The following is a 21,847-nucleotide window of genomic DNA, read 5'->3' as shown; positions in this document are numbered from 1 at the left end:
TAGATTAGTAAATTTCGAATCTTGATAATATGTTTAGTTTAGATTCATATGGGGAATGATTGAGAATGATTCAAGGCTAAAACCTCCATTAGAGGGTTGATGAAGCCTTGATGAAAACTTAGTGGTATAGTGTAGAAGCATTGTAGAGTCTATTCCAATCTAAAAGGTCGTGATTCGCCATGAGAATGGGTGGACGACCCCACATGCTAGTTAGTACTCGGTAGAAATGCCATGAACACTAGGGATTAGAACTCGAATTTCTTGCCATAAGAACGTAAGAATCGAGATACAAGAATCTATGCTAGGCTATTAAGTTGGATTCGAGGTGGATTCAATTCCCCTCTAATCCTTTATCTAGATTCAAAACAATCATATTGCCATAGCATTCGTAGTTAGATTCAACATAATCAATTTCATATAGGTATCGTAGTATATAGCACACCTTCAGAAAAGCTCTCATTGACTTAAAGACCGATTAATTAGATTAGAAAACAATTCCATGCTATAGCACTAGAGTGGAACGAACTTCCTACTCCACTATATCTCATAGGATTGAGAGTAGAGAAATCTTTGATAAGCATATAGGATCATAAATAGTTTTAGTTTACTTACGTTTTGAGTTTTATCGTTCATTTCGTAGATAAGCTATTCAAATTTATCAATTATCAAATGGCGCCGCTGCCATCTTAGTTGCACTTTAGCATTGTTTTCATAGTAGAATTAGTCATTTTTAAGTCCCATTAAACCCACCCACCCTTGTTTGATTCATACTGTGGTTATCCGTTTCAGCGTTGAAAAATACCGCGACAAATTTACCGAAAGCAAGACCGGCGCTGTAAGTAGGCGACCGCGCGCTCTATAGATGGAACATGGCTGACGCACCCTATTTTACTGGACCACGAGCGTGACCCACCCTCACACCAAGCGCGACCTGCGCCCTATAGTCTGGAACACGAGCGCGACTCGCCCTCACACCGAGCGTGACCCGCGCTAAGTCACTGAACAAGGAGCGACCGCTTCTATCCGAAAGCACTTCTCAAAAAAAATTTTCCGGATTTCTACAGGTTTGTTTCGAACTTTGATTTTTTAAGTTTTTCAGTGTTCTAACTTGTTATTTACACTGAACACGCGTAAACAAGACGCTATTCATAAGCAAAGCAAGGACGCTATCAGGTATTCCTTTCTTCCATACCTCGCATCTCCAGTTAGAGGTTCATACTAATATATCAAGATTGTTTAGACTTAGACTTGCATGAGATTAAGGTCTAGTCGGAGAAAAACACCGAACGTAATTAACCGTCAACAAACAAACATATCGAGTATACCAATCACTACACCTCTAACTACTATCCCACCAACCATACCGACATAATGGTGAAGAAAAGAGACTCTCTCTCAGAGCTTCTACAAAGCTTTGAGTGATGGCCCAAAATCTTGCATCGTTCTAGCGGACCCAGGTGGATTTTTGAATTCCCCAAACATATTTAATTTGTTACCCGTTTTCTATGGTTTAGGCCATGAAAACCTTACCAACACATCGTAGGATTGAACAAGTCCTTACAACATTCCATCATCCTACGGTTGGTGCGGAACAAATTAAAGCGAGGTATTTCCCTTCACCTTAGTCGATAAAGGCCGTCTTGGTTAACGCCCAAAGCCTAATTACGTGGACTCGTGGGCTAAACTTGTTTCGAGTTGTTTATGGAACATTTTACCCCCCTTAAAACGGATGAGATGCTTTCCAAGATTCATTTTTTTTTCGGCCGAGAATCCTCACGAATCATTTTCGAGGCTTGGAATCGTTTCACCGACCGCTTATAGAGTGTCCACACCATAACCTAGCAAAAAGACGCGTTAGTTCGTGCCTTTTTCAAAGGACTTCAACATCACCATAAAGAAGTCCTTGACATAATGAATGGGGTAGTTTCCAAAGTAAAAGGAGCCCCGGAGGCTTACAAATTTTTAAAAGAACAAACTAAACTTAATAACAATTGGTGGGGGTAGATGATATATCCCCGCTAGTTCTTCTTCAACAAATTAAGTTAAGGCCGCGGTATGTTTGAGATGAAACCCGATCCAGAACTTAAAAATTTAATCGAATCTCTAACTAAAAGGTAGAGGCTATTTCTATTCAACAAAAGCCTATCCCCGTCATGAATGTTAACTCCAACCCATGTAATGTCTGTTTGAGTCCGGAGCACCCTGACTCCTATTGTCCTCTCGCCTATGGACAACAACAATTAGAGCAAGATAATGTTTACTCCATTAATAACTATCCTATTCCTAATGCCCCATGGAGACAACATCCCAACTTTAGTTGGCGAAACAATCAACAAGTTTCACAACCAGGGTCTAATAACCAAAATGTTAGGCAAGCAAACAACTATAATAAAGCTCCACCTAGGCAAGGCCGTGGACTAAGTCGGGAAATTATAATAATTATAATAACCAAGCTAAACCACGACAAGGTTTAGCACAAGGTCAGGGTAATTATAATAGTTATAATACCAATAGAGGTATCGTTCCGGTTAACAATAGTAACTATCACAACCCACCCATAAATAATCAACGTGAGATAGTTCCAAATCCACCACCGTGACTACTACACCTACACAACGGACCGTGATCGACGCTTTTTATACATGTTACCCAACAACTTTTCCAATCAATGACTCAATCAAATCAACAGATCTTACAATCCATAAATCAGGGCATACAACAATTAGCCCAAGAGAAAGCCCAACCAAAGGCGTGTTTCCAGGACAAGCGATAACAAACCCTAAAGCAACCAATACAGCCTTTGAAGTAAACGGTAATACTAGTACGAAAACGACAATAGTAGGCGACCTAAATGCCATAACCACTCTCCGCTCTGGAAGAGTGGTTGATAACAAAGTAACTATGCCTATAGTTATCCCATCAGTACTCCCTACACCAGATATCGAACTAGAAACTGAAGAGCCTACCACTGTAGAGGTACCAGTTAAACCACAACCTAAGAAACAGAAAGGCAAGGTAACACATCAAGTCGAGCTATACGCTAAATATAGAGCAAAACCACCATTCCCTCAGAAGTTAGCCATGCTAACCAGGGATACAAACTTTGAGGAGATTAGGAACATTTTCAAGAATCTAACGATAAACCTTCCTTTTCTCGAAGCTATTAAAAGCTCCCTAACCACGCTTAAGTTTCTTAAAGAGTTGTGGCACTACTAGGCGAAGACCAACATACCTAAAGACGCCTTTTAACTGAACAGGTTCCCAATTTTATCTGAAAATAATGGAATCGTTAAGATATACAAGGACCTCGGTCGCCCCATGTAAAATGCACCTTAGAGATTCCTACACGACACCGCTTTATTAGACTCGGGGCGAAAGTGTTAACTTACTCCCATATTATTTGTATAAGCAAATAGGTCTACAGGAAATGCAACCTACAAAAATAACGCTGCAATTAGCGGACAGTCAATTAAGTATCCTAAGGGTGTAGTGGAAAACGCGGTTTGTTAAGGTTCAGGATTTTACTATCCCGGCTGATTTTGTTATCCTCGATACGGAAGTCGCCAACGACTCTGTACCGATCATCTTAGGGCGCCCCTTCTTGGCAACTGCCAACGCACTTATAAATTACCGCGATGGTAAGATGTCCTTATCTTTTGGCCATCTTACAGTTGAGGTAAATGTTTTTAAAATGATGAAACAATTACCGATTTGTTCTATAGATGGGGAGGTTAGCATGATCGAGCTTAGCTCAAGATTATTTTAACAACACGTTTCCTGAAAACAATATGTACAAATTCCTTTCTTTTGGAACTTCAGATTTTGTAAATGACTCCTACTTAGAGGAAGTCAACACCATCCTTGAGTCCACCCCAATTGTAGACACGGTTTGTTGTTCCTTATATTGAGTATGAAGACTTGCTACCTAAGCAAGTATTCATTATGCAAAATGAGGGACCCCGACGAAACATCTATTGATTTTCCTTCCCACCCTAAAGTGCTTAAACCCCGTCTCCCGTGAGTTAAAATATATTCAACTCGATCCGTATGGTAGTCATCCGGTAATTATATCTTCTTTGTTATCTAAGAATGAAGAGACAAGTTTAATTCCGGGTGATTAAGGAACATCGGTTCAAGCGATTGGTTGGTCCCTAGTCGACATTAAGGGAATTGACCCTAATATTTGCACTCATCAGATCCATTTGGAGGATAACGCGAAGACTTCTCGCGAACCTCAGCGCCGCTTGAACCCAGCCATGAAAAGGTGGTTAGGGAAGAAGTCTTACGACACTCGACGCGGTATCATATACCCCATCTCTCGATAGCTTAACGGGTAAGCCCCATTCATGTAGTTCCTAAGAAATCGGGAGTTACCATGGTAACGAAATGGGAAGGGTGACTATGTTGTCACACAAGGTCCTATGAAATGGAGGATCTGTATTGATTACAGACGTTTAAATGCTATGACACTAAAGGATCACTTTCCCTTACCTTTTATAGATCAAATGCCCGAACGCCTAGTCGGGTCATGCTTTTTATTGTTTTCCCGGATGGCCACTCAGGCTATTTTTCAGATTATTATTGATATTGATGACCAAGAAAAGACTACCTTCACATGTCCCTTTGGAACGTATGCCTATAAACCAATGCCTTTTTGGCCTTTGTAATGCTCCCCGAACCTTCCAATGGGTGTATGCTTCATATATTTAGTGACATGGTAGAGCTTTATGGAAGTTTTAATGGATGGTTTTTCTATCTATGAAGACTCCTTCACAGATCGCTTGTCTAACCCTGCCTAAGGTTTTGACATGGTGTGAAGAAAAGAGCCTCGCTTTTAAACGGGAAAAGTGTCATTTCATGGTAAAAAGGGCATAGTACTAGGTCACATCAGATCTAGTGATGGCATCGGAAGCAGATAAGGCCAAACTAGATAAGATAGCGACTTACCCAAAACCACGGGATCGTCCGCGGATATTAGAGCCTTTCTAGGCCATGCAGTTTTTTATAGGCTTATTTATTAAAGACTTCTAAAAATAGCTAGGCCTTTAACTAATCTGCTTTTGAAGATGCAATCTTTGATTTTAATTTTAATCTGTAGTAGGTTTTGAAACTTTAAAAGTCGCCTAACCTCTCGCACTAATTATACAGCCTCCATTGGTCTAAACCTTTTGAACTCATGTGTGATGCTAGTGACTATGCAGTTGGTGCGATTTTGGGACAAAACTAGATAATAAGTCCATGTTATTTATTATGCTAGTAAAACATTAAACCATGCTCAACTAAATTATTCAACTACCTAAAAAGAATTTTAGCCGCCATTTATGCTTTAGATAAGTTTCGGCCCTTATTTGGTTGGTTCTAAAACCTTAGTTTACTACTGCACTATGCGAAATTTCTTAAGTACCTTCTTCGAAGAGCGATGATGCTGCAGATTAATCGGATGGATCCTTCTCCCCGCAAAGAGTTCACATTAGAAATAAAGGACAAAAAGGGGTCGAAAAACGTTGGTTCACCACCCATCTAGACTCACAAACGACGATCGATCGGATTTCGAGTCCATACCGGACTCTTTTCCCCGGGATGAGCATCAGATGCCATTTTTCAAGCACCATGGTATGTCGACATTGTAAATTATTTAGCCGCTGATGTTATGCCTTTATAATTGGTCAAGAAATGAACGTAGAAGTTCTTGGCCGAGTTAAGTTATACCACTGGGATGAGCCCTATCTTTTAAGTATCAGCGGATCGATTATTTTCGTCAGATTCCCCGCTGGGAATACAATGAAGTTCTATCGTTCTGCCATGACAGAGAGTATGGTGGCCATTTTAGTGGGATGAAAACAACCGCCAAAGTTCTTCAATGTGGATTTTATTGGCCTACCCTTTTAAGGATGCCCAGTGCATTGCAAGACATGTATTCTTTTGCCAACAACTTGGGCAAATCGCATTATGATGCCATTAAATCCAATCTTGATAGTAGAAAATTTTGACATTGGGGCATTGATTTCATGGGTCCTTTTCCCAGTTTCCCACGGTTTCATTTATATTCTAGTTGTCGTGGACTACGCGGTCTAAACGGATAGAGGCCCCAGCTTGCCGAGCAATGACCATAAGACCGCTGTATTTTTTATTAAAGAATATATTTTTCGTCGGGTTTGGCATTCCTAAAGCCATCATTAGTGATGGTGGAACACATTTTTGCAAACGAGTTGTTGCATCCCTAGTGAAAAAGTATGGAGTTACACACAAAGTAGCAACTCCTTATCATCCACAAACTAGCGGACAAGTAGAAGTTTCTAATAGGGAAATCAAAAAGATTTTAGAAACAATGTAAAAACCCCGATAGGAAAGATCGGTCAAAGCCGTTCATCGGATGCCTTATGGGCGATAGAACTGCTTTCAAAACTCCTATAGGTATGTCTCCCCTTTAGACTTATATTTGGGAAACCATGTCATTTTCCCTTTAATTAGAGCACCGCGGCTCGCTGGGCTATAAAAAGCCTTAACTTCAATATTGATGAGGCAGGTGTCAAACACAAGTTGCAATTGAATGAGCTTGAAGAAACCGTGAAGCCATTTGCACGATCTCGCAAGAAGGATTATAAAGCTAACATGAAACGTGTTCATGATAAGCATATCTTGCACAAAAGAGTTTGTGGTCGGGTCAAAAGGTCTTGCTTTACAACTCCCCGCTCTACATATTTTCCCAGAAAACTAAAACCCGCTGGTCTGGCCCTTTCTAGTTATGAAGTCACCCCTTATGGGGGCAATCACCTTGGTAAATCCAAATGACAACAAGACATTTCAAGTTAATGGTCAACGGTTAAAACATTTTCACGAACTTCTCCCTTGATGTAGAGGGAAGTCCTTTTACAGGACCCGCCATCTATGAGGATCGACCTTGTCATTTGGGTACTTCCTTTCACTCCCATATAGTGGTAAGTGCACCATTCAGGTAACCGGCCCTCCCTATGGAGTGTGTCGTAAGCACCGGATCCTAAGTCCACGGTTAACATAATTCACGCTTCCACTTTGCATGTTTTCTCGGTTTTTGAGTCATGTTCCTCTATGGGGTGAATTATGTATTTATTGTTTTTCGTGTTTCTTATAATAAACTAATAAAAAATAAAAAAATAAAAATAAAAATAAAATAAAAATTCTAAAATCATAGAAATAGCAATCCAACAAGTCTTGGGAATCTGACTTTAAACGACCCACGTTTTAAACAAATTTTTGTTAAAAAATTTGTTTAGTGGGCAGTCGATCTTTCCATCTGGATTGCTCGAACTTTCCATTTGTGTTTTTAGGCCCATTACTTGTAGTTCAATTGGGTGACATAATCTAAACTTAGATTTCCTTCGCTCAAGATAACTTTACGCCACACACGCATCTCTTCGAGGTATTCTTCCACCCTCTTATACGTCACCCATGGTTGGAATTGAATATTTTATGGATCATTGGATTGGAAATTCTACTGATCATTTCCATAACTCATTTGCCAAAATCGGGCCAAGAACGGCTGCAAATTAAATTTGAAGGTGCCAAAAATCGGAAAATTTCGAATTAAACGGCGGCCCAAACGACCGAAGCGCCTCCTTCCTTCCCAACCGCACGCCACGTTGTTTCTTTTGAATCCCACCGTTACCAATTTTAAAGCAAACCTTGAACACCAAAAATAAAAAAGAGATAGAGAAGAAAATCAAATCCACCTAAAACTTTCGGCTAAACCATCATCCAAACTAACCCAACTCCGAAAACAGCTACCAATTAAAGTCTCCACCACCGCCACTAACGCTTCTTCTTGAAGTTGGTTGTTTTCTTCTAAACTCGCCTCTCCCCATAAAATTGGAATATTAGTATTGTTTTCTTTCTCTATGCTCTTAATAATCTAGAAGTCTCAATACTTTGCATTAGAATAATTATTAGAAACTTAGGTTAAGATGTGGTAATAATCTTTACATCTATCTATAAAAATATATTACATGACTATCTATGATTGTTAGCAACAAGTTTTCGAACTCTAGGCTAAAAGTACTTATTCTACAAATCCCGTAAGAATATAGCCTAAAGCTTTATATATGGGGAACATTTGAGAAATGACACAAGGAGAAGTAAAATCAGGATAGAGAAATCACACGCCCAAATTGTTGATCACTATACCATATCCTAAGCTAGAATTTAGGCCCTCTTTGGATTGATATAGCCGTAAATTCAAACCTATGAATTATTTTTCCTAATTAGCCCTCTCCGAAGTCTTTTAGCTTTCATAAACCACAAATTTTACTTTACCCTTGAACCAAAACAAAACAAAATAAAAAAAAATCAACCTACCCAATTTAGATAAGTCTAAGAATAGAATGAGGGAAGAAAAGAAGAAGAGAACAAGCTCAGGTAAACAAAAGTTAGTTAATTCTTGAGTAAAAATAAAGAAAAGAAGTTTCCATCCAAAGAAAAGAAAAATAAAAATAGAAATAAAATTAAAACTCAAAAAAAAAAATAGAATAAAAAGGAGTCAAAAGCCAAAGAAAAAGAAAAAAAAATATGGCTAAGGATGGAAACAAAGTGTAGAAGCAAAAAAAATAACAAAGCCTTTCTAGTTACATAATATGAAGACTCTATTATCTCGGACTTGTCCTTTTTGAATATCCATTTCCTTCCTTCTTAAACCATCTCCTAATCCCAACACCTAATAAAGACCCTAAATTTCAATTAGAAATAGGTTAGTGTGATAGTAAGTGCGTGTGATGTGTTTGATCGACCGCTTCCTTTGTTGTCCTTGAGATTGTAAGGTAAAGTGTGTCCATCAGACACTGTGAGTAAAAAACTTGAGTGGAAAAATCAGAGTGTCAGATCTTGACTATTATTGTGAGAACTTACTTAAGGACGCTTATTCCGAAGTTTCAGGAACGACTGCTAGGCATTTCATAGTATTACTATTGTATATATGTTTATTATAGATGATTGGTTATTATGCATATATTAGCTTTAGGTTTAGAACTTGATTACTCTATATGCATTGCTAGTAAGAGGTATAGTTAATTTAGACCATGAATAAGGAAACAATAGTTTTATTTCTTAGTCGTTGTAGTATAGATGAAGTTTGTGAGTACCTTGTTCGAAAACTCTCCGCGAGGTTATAACTGGCCCACTAGGAATTCCTAGTGGTTTAAAGGCCTTTGCATATGGTCAATGCAATCGGCCGCTGAAACAAAGAGTAGATAAACTCCATTTTGGTCACTTATTATAATTTCTCATCTTTGCTTGAGGACAAGCAAAATGCTGTTTGGGGGTGGTTTGATAAGATCCCAAAATTGTAGTTTTAACCCCTTAACCATCATACTTTTAGACCAATTATGTGAGTAATATGTAAGAGTTAATACACGACACGTGTTTTTATGCTTTCGGGCTTCAAAGTCAATTATGTTCAGAAATGTGCCACTTTGATGAGATAAAGGAGCAATGGTTGGTTGCTAAGGAGTTCTGCGGATTAAAAGCCAAGATTCAAGAAAACAAAGCCTTTCTAAAGCCCGTCAAAAGCTGAAAAGTCAAAGTCAACGCTGGGCGTAAAACAAGATACAAGTCGACGAAAAACTTCCAAAGGCCCTATCTTTAAACTCAGACCTCAGAATGGGTCTACCTTATGTCAAAATGACCGCTCGAAAAAGCTTTCCAATGGTCCAAGCCCTGACCCAATGGAGGAGCTTAACATGGATGAAAAGTCTATTGAAACCAACTGCACTGAAGAGGCCTTTTTGACTGAAAAGACTGGGTTTTGGGTCTGATTCTTCCGCCCAAAACATGGCTCCAAGCCCATGCACGATTTTTGATCTGAACATATAAAACAAAAAAGTTTAGCTCTTTTGTTAATGGTAGATAGTTGATAAAACATAAAATGAATAATTTACTTACATTTAAATGAACAATGAAACTCAAAACGTAAGTAAACTAAAACTATTTACGTGTCTATTTTATCAAAGTTTCAACTCTCAATTCTATCGAAATAGAGTGGAGTAACAAATTGCTCCACTCCTAGTGCTCTAGCATGGATTATTTTCTAATCTAATTAGTCGCTTTTAAGTCAATGAGAGCTTTAATGGAAGGTGATTACTAACGATACTTATTGAATTTGATTACTTGAATTTAACTACTTAATGCTATGGAAATACGATTGTTTGAATCTAGATAAAGAAATTAGAGGGGAATTGAATCCACCTCTAATCCAACTTAACAACCTAGCATAGAATGTTGTATCTCAATTCTCACGCTCTCCGCGGTGAGAATTTCGAAGTTCTAATCCCTAGTGTTCGTGGCATTTCTACCTAATACTAACTAGCATGTGAGGTCGTCTACCCATTCTCATGGAGAAACACGATATTCTAAAGTGGAATAGATTCTACAACCAATTCTATACTAACCACTAGTTTTCATCAAGGCTTCATCAACCCCTCTAATGGAGGTTTTAGCCTTGAGTCATCAAACTAACATTTCCTATTGAATCTAAACTAAACATAATGTAAGAAATTGAAATTTACTTACTTAAACAATAATGATTAAAATCTAATTAACAACTAAGAAATGGTAACCAACAATAATTAAAACAGATCTAATAGATTGAAATACACAATTCAAATTGATAAAATAACTATTTTATTTATCTAAATCAATCAAGAACAATGATTCAAAGATTTAATCTAAAACAAGAATTGAAAATGGAACTAAAACTTAATTTAATTAATAAAACTAGATCTAGAATTCTATATATTAATTTAGGTCTAACTAGCTACCATTAACAAAGAGCTAAGCTTTTGTTTTTATACATTCAGATCCAAAATCGTGCATGGGCTTGGAGCCATGTTTTGGGCCGAGAATCGTGCCCAAAACCCAATTTTTCACCCAAAAGGCCTCTTCAGCTGCAGTTGGCTTCCACAGACTTTTCGTCCACTTTTGCTCCTTTGATTGGGTCAAGGCTTGACCATTGGAAAGCTCTTTCCGAGCCGGTCGTTTTGACATAAAGTAGGCCCCATTCCGAGGTCCGAGTCCAAAGATAATGCTTTGGAAGTTCCGACTTTGAGTGTTTCTGCCCGCGACTTTGACTTTTCAGCCTTGACCGGCTTTAGAAAGGCTTTGTCTTCTTGAATCTTGGCCTTTAATCATTGAACTCCTTAGCAACCAACCATTGCTCCTTTATCTCGCTAAAGTGGCACATTTCGCACATAATGGACTTTGCAACCTGAAATGCATAAAAACACGTGAATGCTAACTCTTAATTATTACTCACATAATCGGGTCTAAAAGTATCATGTTACATAGGTTAAAACTACAGTTTTGGGGTCTTATCAAACCACCCCAAACAACATTTTTTCTTGTCCTCAAGCAAAGATGAGAATTAGAATAAGTGACCAAAAATGGAGTTCTAACTACTCTCGTTTACTGAAAGGACAGCATTGACCATATGCAACATTGCCTTAAACCACTAGGAATTCCCTAGTGGACGAAGTTATAGCCTCGTGAGAGTTTTCCAGTGAAGGTACTCACAAACTTCATCTATACTACAACGACTAAGAAATAAAACTATTGTTTCTTTATTCATGCTCCAAACTATCTATACATCTCACTAGCTATGAACAAGAATAACCAAGTCACAAACCTAAGCTAATGGATGCATAATACTCAATCATCTATAATAAACATATATATAATGAGTAATACTATGAAATGGCTTTTAAGTAGGTTCTCACAATAATAGTCAAGATACAACACTGATTTTTCCACTCAAGTTTTCTTACTCTAGTGCAGAAATGGGCACACTTTACTTTTACAATCTCAATGACACACAAGGAAGTCGGAGTCAATCAAACACATCCGCCACTTACTATCACACTAACATATTCCTAATTGAGCTAGAGGTCTTTATTAGGTGTTTTTGGGGATTAGGAGATGGTTTAAGAAGGAAGGAAATGGATATTCAAAAAGGACAAGTCCGAGATAATAGAGTCTTCATATTATGTAACTAGAGAAAACCTTGTTATTTATCTGCTTCTACACTTTGTTTCCATCCTTAGCCATATTTTTCTTTTTTTTTTTTTTTTTTTTTTTTTGGTTTTTGACCCTTTTATTCTATTTTTGGAGTTTTTATTTTATTTCTATTTTTATTTTTCTTTTCCTTGGATGGAAACTTCTTTTCCTTTATTTTCTAAAGCAATTAACTAACTTTTGTTTACACATGTTTTTCTCTTCTTCTTTTCTTCCTCATTCTATTCTCGGAATTTATTCTAAATTGGGTAGGTTGATTTATTTATTTATTTTTATTTATTTTTTTTTTTTGTTTTTGTAATGTGGTAAAGGGATTGTGGTTTATGAAAGGCTAAAGAAAGGCTCAGAGGGCTTACTAGGGGAAATAATTCCTAGGTTTGAATTTTTTGGCTATATCGATCCAAAAAGGGCCTAAATTCTCGCTTTTAGGATATGGCATAGTGATCAAGCAAGTGGACGTGGTGGATTTCTCTATCCGATTGTACTTCCTCCTTGTGTCATTTCTCAAATGTTTCGCCATATAAGGCTTTTTAGGCTATATTCTCACCGGATTTGTAGAATAAGTACTCTAGCCTAGATTTAGAAAATCGCTAACAATCATAGATACTCATGTAATATATTTATAGATAGATGCAAAGATTATTACCTATATATTAACCTAAGTTTCTAACAATTATTTCGATGCAAAAGCTACGTGGAGACTTCTAGATTGTTAAGAGCATAGAGAAAGAAAAACAATACCAATATTCCAAAGTGTATAGCATAACTTATTTATTTATATTTTTGAATTTTTAAAATTTTAACTAGAAAACAAATGCATATTATATCTATCTATATCCTATCAGATGCTTTAATTACACGTGTTTCTATGCCCCCAAAAAAAAGCATGCTTTGTCCTCAAAGCATTTAAATAAAGAGGGTAGGAAAAATACCATTGAAGTATGGAAATTCAGAACATCCCAGAAAACAAGGTTAGAACTTACTAATATAGGAAATAAAACCGACAAACTCTATAAGAGTTCCACCCATTATGGGGTTAACCGAATTAAATTGCTTGGGACAGACACTAACAAAACTAAAAACTTACCTTATCTCCCTTTTAAGCATCCTCCTCCTCATTAAAGATATGAGGTTCCTTCAAGATCCCCGCCAGCCCATTATAACTTGCCAAGCTTGGCCATTTATCATCCACTAATGGTAACCTGTTAAGTGTTATTGTAATCATGGGATGTACGGGGAATAAATGAGGCTACACCCGCCATCCCAGTCAAGTCACAACCATCTTATTGGTGGGTCTCATGACTTCAACCCTTTTCCAATGCGGAATTGTGCACGTATCACGTAAACAATCACGCATGATGCGGCTTTACCAACACGTGCATAAAGATACTTACGCCTCATGGTTTGGGCTCTTAAAACTAGTGACCAAAACTCGAGGAATGTCATAATGGGCGACGCCCCTCGCCTAAAGCGAGGAAAATGTCATGTCTAGCGAGATGTATGAACCGCCATTCCCCAAAATATTCATCGGGATGAATAACATGGTGGTGCCTACGCTTAAGGAAAGGCTACCAAGCGGCAATGCTATATCGCCCATGGTCCATTACTGAAAAGACCCTCCCCATAAAAATCATGAAAATATGTATAATCATAAAGATATGCATTATCAGTCATATATGCCCATATGTGAACGTGGATCGTATTGGTATTCCTAAAACTAAGGCGACCAAATTTTTATTGAATTCATGTGTCGCGGTCATCGATTACGACGAGAATTCTTGATCTCCATCCCGATTACAATAGAATTTGACGTGGTCATAGAAATAAGCAAGAAGCTGTGGTGAATATGAATCGCCATCACTTACCAAGTAGATGACGCCATCCTAATCAGCAGGATTCTTTGTCGGAACCAATGTCCATAGGTCTCGTGCCCAACACATCTTTGAAAGACTGTTCGTGTATGACTATAGGAGATGTCATCACAATAACTCTTTGAACAGTTTCACAAAAATCCTCGAATGACCGCCTGAAAATTGGAAATTTCCGGCGCTCGGAAACCAGATGCTGGTTTCGCGGTAGTAGGGCCGGGTCGCCTTTGTAAATGCGACATAGTTGTTATGGCGCTGGTCAAGCTTTTGGTATGAGGGCTGGTCGCTTCTAGGTCCAGAAAGTTGAGGGCGGGTCGCGCTTTTAGTATGAAAATTTTCCGACAAAAATGTGAAGGCTGCAGCGGCGCTCGACGGGCGCAGCGAAGCTGGGCGGTGAAACCGAGTTTAGATGAAAAAAAGAAAGTAAAACTTGGAGTGGATGGTGCGGGATGATGGTGGAATGTATTGTGGTTTGTTAGTGTAGAAAGAAGGGAGTTTAAATAGGTTATGAGCTTCCAAAACGAATCGGAAGTTCCCTATTTGTTTGACGGAAATAGAAAATTCCCAAAACCAAAACGGAAAACAAGCCATTTTCATGATTTCCTAAAAATCCCCGGTATCTTTCATCTTTGGATTTAGGATAGTAACTTCTAAATTCTCCTAGATTTCATGCTACCACCACACAAGACATAGATATGCCGATATCGCCAAATTATCAACCTTTCCTCCAAGACAACTTAACATATATATGATCATATAACTAACTTATGCTTGGTCTAAATATTTCCACCCCCAAACAAGTCGGAAGGTGGGATAAATGATAAAACAAGCAAGACTTAAAAAATAACCAATTATATTAAAAATAAAATAAAATATAAATCCAAACAACATTAAATAAACACATTACTATTTAAATTTAACTACTGAATTAAAATCCTTCTAATAAAATGAAATTATGAAATAACAGCTAACTCCAACTGGGGTGAGCACCTAGTTTTGTGATGATGATGGACCCTGAGATGGAGATTGGCTCTGGGATGGAGAATGGCTTGAACCATCTGTCCTTCGGCGACGACGCTCATGCCTGTCGGACTCGGCTGAAACAGAGTCCTCCACGGGTGGCATGCGTCGTAGCATCTCTATTCGAACAAGCTACTGGCTTCCATCTCGCATCGAAGTAATCGTGATAACCGGGTTTGTTGTTTTTGGTGGATAGTCTCCATGTTAGACAAGATATCGCCCGTAACCCCTTCGAGCATTTCAAATCTCCTCCTCAAGGTCCCTTGCTTCTTTTGAACTACTATCCGCCTATGTCGGATATCTCCACAAATACCATAAACGCACCGCAAGGCAGTTTGCAACACTTGCATATGCTCTACATTAGAATTACACTTCTCTAATGCATCTTCATCCATCCATGTCATATCTTCCCTTTCATCCTCCCGACTCATCCATTTTTCTTTCAGACAATGGCCAAGTCTCTTGGATGCAATCCAGATAGATACTTGCATTAGAATGCAATTTGATCTTAATAGGAGCAGATCTTTGCGACAACTCTAAAGGAGAGCATGATCTTAGTGATCAATACGGAAGAGGCTTAAACTTCTTTCCCCACTCCTCGAATCACATTAAACATTAAATCGAGGAAACAGAAATTATACTTCTTTGTTTGCAATATCCAGAGAACGTGCAGACATTGCAGGCCGATATCACTGACTTTGTCTTTTCCGAGGACATTCCTACCAATCCACTGAGCTACAGCCAGTTGATTGGTTCTCAGGGTGGTCTGGTGGACGCAATGGGATGTCGGATTGTATTCACCCTCAACGACAGTATCCTTCATCAAAGCAGGAACTCCAATATACTGGGGTTCCTGAATTGTCATTACTAGGTTGCTTTCAAGTGTAATTCCTAACAGTTCAGCTAACAACTGGCGCGTTACTTCTCTCCGCGTTCCTCCTAACTTTATGAAAATCCTATCCCCTTCTAATTCTCGCTTTTTATAAAACTGTTCTACCAAATCATAGTGATAGAACTCCTTAGTTGAGTACCACAGGCCGTTCCAATGTCTCTTGAACATCTCCGCGTCATAAAATAGCGCTAAACTATCCGGGAGCAAACGCGCGTTTTCCGCAAAATTCTACGTCAGAGCGCCATGAAGTTTCTATTTTAGGTTTGTATAAGGTGGAGGAGACGAGTTTGATGAAAACTTCCTAAAAAATGATGGTGGTGGGTATGGTGGAGGTTGGAGACTTGAGTTGTTGGGTGTTTGCTTGATGTAAACGGTTGGAGATTGTGTGGGAGATTGGTGTTGGTGTTATGCAATAGGCGTGGGTGGTGTTTCTATTTTGATATATTCTATTTATTTTTATTTTTATTTTGGTTGCTAGGGTTTAATTTAAATTTGTGAAAAGCGGTTTGAGAAGATGAAGTCGCGATTGTGTTTGTGGAAGGGGGGCTGGGCTGGAGATCTTGCGCATGAAGTTGGCGTAAAGCCCAATTCGATTTTTCGACTTTTGTCGATTTTTAGTAGCGACTTCAAACTAAATTTCCGCTTCGTTACGGGTCCGATTTTTTTCGAATGAGTTATGGAAATGATCAGTAGAGAATTTCCAAACCAATGATCCATAAAACACTCAATTCCAAACCATGGGTGACGTATAAGAGGGTGGAAGGACGCTTCGGCGCGTGTGTGACGTAAGTTATGCGAACGGAAGGAAATCCAAGTTTAGATTACGTCAACCCAATTGAACTAATGGGCCTAAACAAAACCAATGGAAAGTTCGAGCAATCCCGATGGAAAGATCGATTGCCCACCCCCAAACAATTTTTTAAACACAAAATTTGCTTACAACGTGGGTCGTTTACAGTCAGATTCCCAAGACTTGTTGGATTGCTATTTCTATGATTTTAAGAATTTTAATTTTAATTTTATTTGTTTATTATAAGAAACATGAAAATAATAAATACATAATTCACTCCATAGAGGAACATGACTAAAAAACCCAGAAAACATGCAAAAGTGGAAAACGTGAATTATGTGAACTGTGGACTTAGGATCCGGTACTTACAGCCACACACTCCATAGGAGGGCCCGGTTACCTGAATGGTGTACTTATCAAGATATGGAAATGAAAGTAAGTACACCAATTGACAAGGGTCAGTCCTCATACGAGTGGTCTTGTAAAAGGACTTCCTCTACATCGAGGGGACGAAGTTCGTGGAAAATGTTTTAACCGTTGACCATTAACTTGAAATGTACTATTGTCATTTGGATTTACCAAGGTGATTGCCCCGTAAGGGGTGACTTCAAGAACGAAAAGGGCCGGACCAACGGGTTTTAGTTTGCCCGGGAAAACATGTAGACGGGAGTTGTAAAGCAAAACCTTTTGTCCCAACCACAAACTCTTTGCAAGCAAGATATGCTTATCATGAACACGCGTTTCATGTTAGCTTTATAATCCTTCGCGAGATCGCATTTAATCGCTACGGATTTCTTCAAGCTCATTCAATTGTAAACTTGCGTTTGACACTGCCTCATCAATATTGAAGTTAAGGCTTTTTATAGCCCACAGAGCACGGTGCTCTAATTCAACGGGCAAATGACATGGTTTCCCAAATACAAGTCTAAAGGGAGACATACCGATAGGAGTTTTGAAAGCAGTTCGATACGCCCATAAGGCATCCGATAGACGCTTTGACCAGTCTTTCCTATCAGGGTTTACAGTTGTTTCTAAAATCTTTTTGATTTCCTATTAGAAACTTCTACTTGTCCGCTAGTTTGTGGATGATAAGGAGTTGCTACTTTGTGTGTAACTCCATATTTTTTTTCACTAGGGATGCAACCACTCTGTTGCAAAATGTGTTCCACCATCACTAATGATGGCTTTAGGAATGCCAAACCCAGAAAAAATATATTCTTTAATAAAAAATACAACGGTCTTATGGTCATTGCTACGGCAAGCTAGGGCCTCGATCCATTTTGACACGTAGTCACGACAACTAGAATATAAATGAAACCGTGGGAAACCGGGAAAGGACCCATGAAATCAATGCCCCAAACATCAAAAAAATTTCTACTATTAAGATTGGATTTAATGGCATCATATTACGTTTTCGTGGATTCTCCCAAGTTGTTGGCAAGCGAATACACGCCTTGCAATGCACTTGGGCATCCTTAAAAAGGGTAGGCCAATAAAATCCACATTGAAGAACTTTAGCGGTTGTTTTCATCCCACTAAAATGGCCACCACACTCTTTGTCATGGCAGAACGATAGAACTTCATTGTATTCCCACCGGGAATACAACGATTTTAATAATCTGATCCGCACAATACTTAAAAAGATAGGGCTCATCCCAGTAGTATAACTTAACTCTGGCCAAGAACTTCTTACATTCATTTCTTGACCAATTATAAGGCATAACATCGGCCGCTAAATAATTGACAATGTCAGCATACCATGGTGCTGAAAAAATGGCATACAGATGCTCATCAGGAAAAGAGTTTGGTATGGACTCAGAATCAGTCTGATCGTTGTTTGTGAGTCTAGATAAGTGGTCGGCAACTACGTTTTCGATCCCTCTTTTATCCTTAATTTCTAATGTGAACTCTTGCAGGAGAACGATCCATCGGATTAATCTCTGCTTAGCATCCTTATTTGCAAGAAGGTACTTAAGGGCTGCATGGTCCGTGTAAACTAAAGTTTTAGAACCAACCAAATAAGGACGAAACTTATCTAAAGCATAAATGACAGCTAAGAATTCTTTTTCGGTAGTTGAATAATTCCGTTTGAGCATCGTTTAAGGTTTTGCTAGCATAATAAATAACAGTGGACTTATTATCTAGTTTTGTCCCAAGACCGCACTAACTGCGATAGTCACTAGCATCACACATGAGTTCGAAGGTTTAGACCAATCGGGAGGTCTGTATAATGGGTGCAGTGGTTAGGGTGCTTTTAAAGTTTCAAAAGCCTGCGTACAGTTAAAATTAAAATCAAAGATTGCATCTTTCAAAAGCAGATTAGTTAAAGGCCTAGCTATTTTCGAGAAGTCTTTGATAAATCGCCTATAAAAACCTGCATGGCCTAGAAAGGCTCTAATATCACGGACAGTCCGTGGTTTAGGTAGAGTCGCTATCTTATCTAGTTTGGCCTTATCTAATTCGATGCCATCACTAGATACAATGTGACCTAGTACTATGCCCTTTTTCACCATGAAATGACACTTTTCCCAGTTTAAAACGAGGCTCTTTTCTTCACACCGTGTCAAAACCTTAGACAAGGTTAGACAAACAAATCGTGAAGGAGTCTCCATAGATAGAAAAATCATCCATGAAAACTTCCATAAAAGCTTCTACCATGTCACTAAATATATGAAGCATACAATCATTTGGAAGGTACGGGAGCATTACAAAGGCCAAAAGGCATTCGTTTATAGGCATACGTTCAAAGGGACATGTGAAGGTGGTCTTTTCTTGGTCATCAATATCAATGATAATCTGAAAATAGCCCTCGAGTAGCCATCTAGAAAACAATAAAAAGCATGACCAGCTAGGGCGCTCGAAAGCATTTGATCTATAAAGGGTAAAGGGAAGTGATCCTTTTCGCGGTCATAGCATTTAACCGTCTCAGAATCAATACAGATCCTCCATTTCATGGGACCTTGTGTGACAACATAGTCACCATTCTCGATTACGCACCATGGTAACTCCCGATTTCTTAGGAACTACATGAATGGGTTGACCCATTCGTTATCGAGAGATTGGGTATATGATACCCCCGATCGAGTAATCGTAAGACTTCTTCCCTAACCACCTCTTTCATGGGGGGTTCAAGCGCCGAGGTTCGCGTGAAGTCTTCGCGTTATCCTCCAAATGGATACGATGAGTGCAAACATTAGGGTCAATTCCCTTAATGTCAGCTAAGGACCAACCAATCGCAGACCGATGTTCCCTAATCACCCGGATTAAACTTGTCTCTTCATTCTTAGATAACAGAGAAGATATAATTACCGGATGATTACCATCCGGATCAAGTTGTATATATTTTAATTACGGGGAAGGGTTTAAGCTAACCGGGTGGAAGGAAAATCAATAGATGTTTCGTCGGGGTCCTCATTTTGCATAATGAATACTTGCTTGGGTAGCAAGTCTTCATACTCAATATGTGGAGCAACCGAAGTGTCTACAATTGGTGTGGACTCAAGGATGGTGTTGACTTCCTCTAAGTAGGAGTCATTTACAAAATCTGACTTTCCAAAAGAAAGGAATTTGTAAATATTATTTTCAGGAAACGTGTTGTTAAAATAATCTTGAGCTAAGCTCTCGATCATGCTAACCTCCCCATCTATAGACGAATCTGGTAACTATTTCATCATTTTAAAAACATTTACCTCAACTGTGAGATGGCCAAAAGATAAGGACACCTTACCATCGCGACAATTAATAAGTCGTTGCTTGGTTATAAAAAGGGGCGCCCTAAGATGATCGGATGAGTCATTAGCGACTTTCTCAGTATCGAGGATAACAAAATCAGCAGGATAGTAGAACTCCCGAACCTTAACAAGCACGGTTTTCCACTACACCCTTAGGATACTTAATAGACACTGTCCGCTTAATTGCAACGTTATTTTTATAGGTTGCATTTCTGTAGACCTATTTGTTTATACAAGTAATACGGGGAGTAAGTTAACACTCGCCGTGTCTAATAAAAGCGGTCGTCGTGTGGGAATCTCCTAAGGTGCATTTTATTGTAGGACGACCAGGGTCCTTGTACTTAACAATTCCATTATTTTCGGATAAAGTTGGGAATTGTTCAGTTAAAAAGGCGTCTTTAGGTATGTTGGTCTTACGCCTAGTAGTGCACAACTCTTTAAGAAACTTAGCGTGATTAGGTAGCTTTTTAATAGCTTCGAGAAAAGGAAGGTTTATCGTTAGATTTTTGAAAACGTTCCTAATCTCCTCGAAGTTGGTATCCCTGGTTAGCATGGCTAATTTTTGAGGGAATGGTGGTTTCGCTCTATATTTAGCGTATGGCTCGACTAGATGTGTAACCTTGGCTTTCTATTTCTTAGGTTGTGGTTTAACTGGTACCTCTACAGTGGTAGGTTCTTCAGTTTCTATTTCGTATCTAGTTCGATATCCGTGTAGGGAGTACTGATGGGGTAACTATAGGCATAGTTACTTTGTTATCAACCGCTCTTCCAAAACGAAGAGTGGTGATGGCATTGAGGTCACCTACTATTGTTGTTTCCGTACTAGTATTACCGTTTACCTCAAAGGTTGTGTTTGTTGTTTTAGGGTTTGGTATAACTTGTCCTGGAAACACGCCTTTTGGTTGGGCTTTCTCTTGGGCTAACTGTTGTATGCCCTGATTTATGGATTGTAATATCTATTGGTTTGATTGAGTCATTGATTGGAAAAGTTGTTGGGTAACCTGTATAAAGGCGTCGATACGGTCCGGTTGTGTAGGTGTAGTAGTCACAGGTGGTGCGACTGGAACTATCTCACGTTGATTATTTATGGGTGGGTTTTGATAGTTACTATTGTTAACCGGAACGATACCTCTATTGGTATTATAACTATTATAATTATTCTGACCTTGTGCTACACCTTGCGTGGGTTGCGCTTTTGGTTGTTATAATTATTATAATTTCCCTGACCTTGTCCCTGTCCTTGCCTAGGTGGAGCTTGATTATAGTTGTTAGCTTGCCTAACATTTTGGTTATTAAACACTGGAGGTGTAACTTGTTGATTGTTTCACCAACTAAAGTTGGGATGTTGTCTCCATGGGGCATTAGGAATAGGATAATTATTAATGGAGTAAACATTATCTTGCTCTGATTGTTGTTGTTCATAGGCGAGAGGACAATAGGAGTCAGGGTGCTCAGGACTCAAACAGAAATTACATGGGTTGGAGTTGACATTCATGACTGGAATAGGTTTTTG

The sequence above is a fragment of the Coptis chinensis genome, chromosome 8 (genome assembly GCF_015680905.1).
Source record: "Coptis chinensis isolate HL-2020 chromosome 8, ASM1568090v1, whole genome shotgun sequence".
Taxonomy (NCBI): Eukaryota; Viridiplantae; Streptophyta; class Magnoliopsida; order Ranunculales; family Ranunculaceae; genus Coptis; species Coptis chinensis.
Note: the sequence above shows the minus strand (reverse complement) of the source record.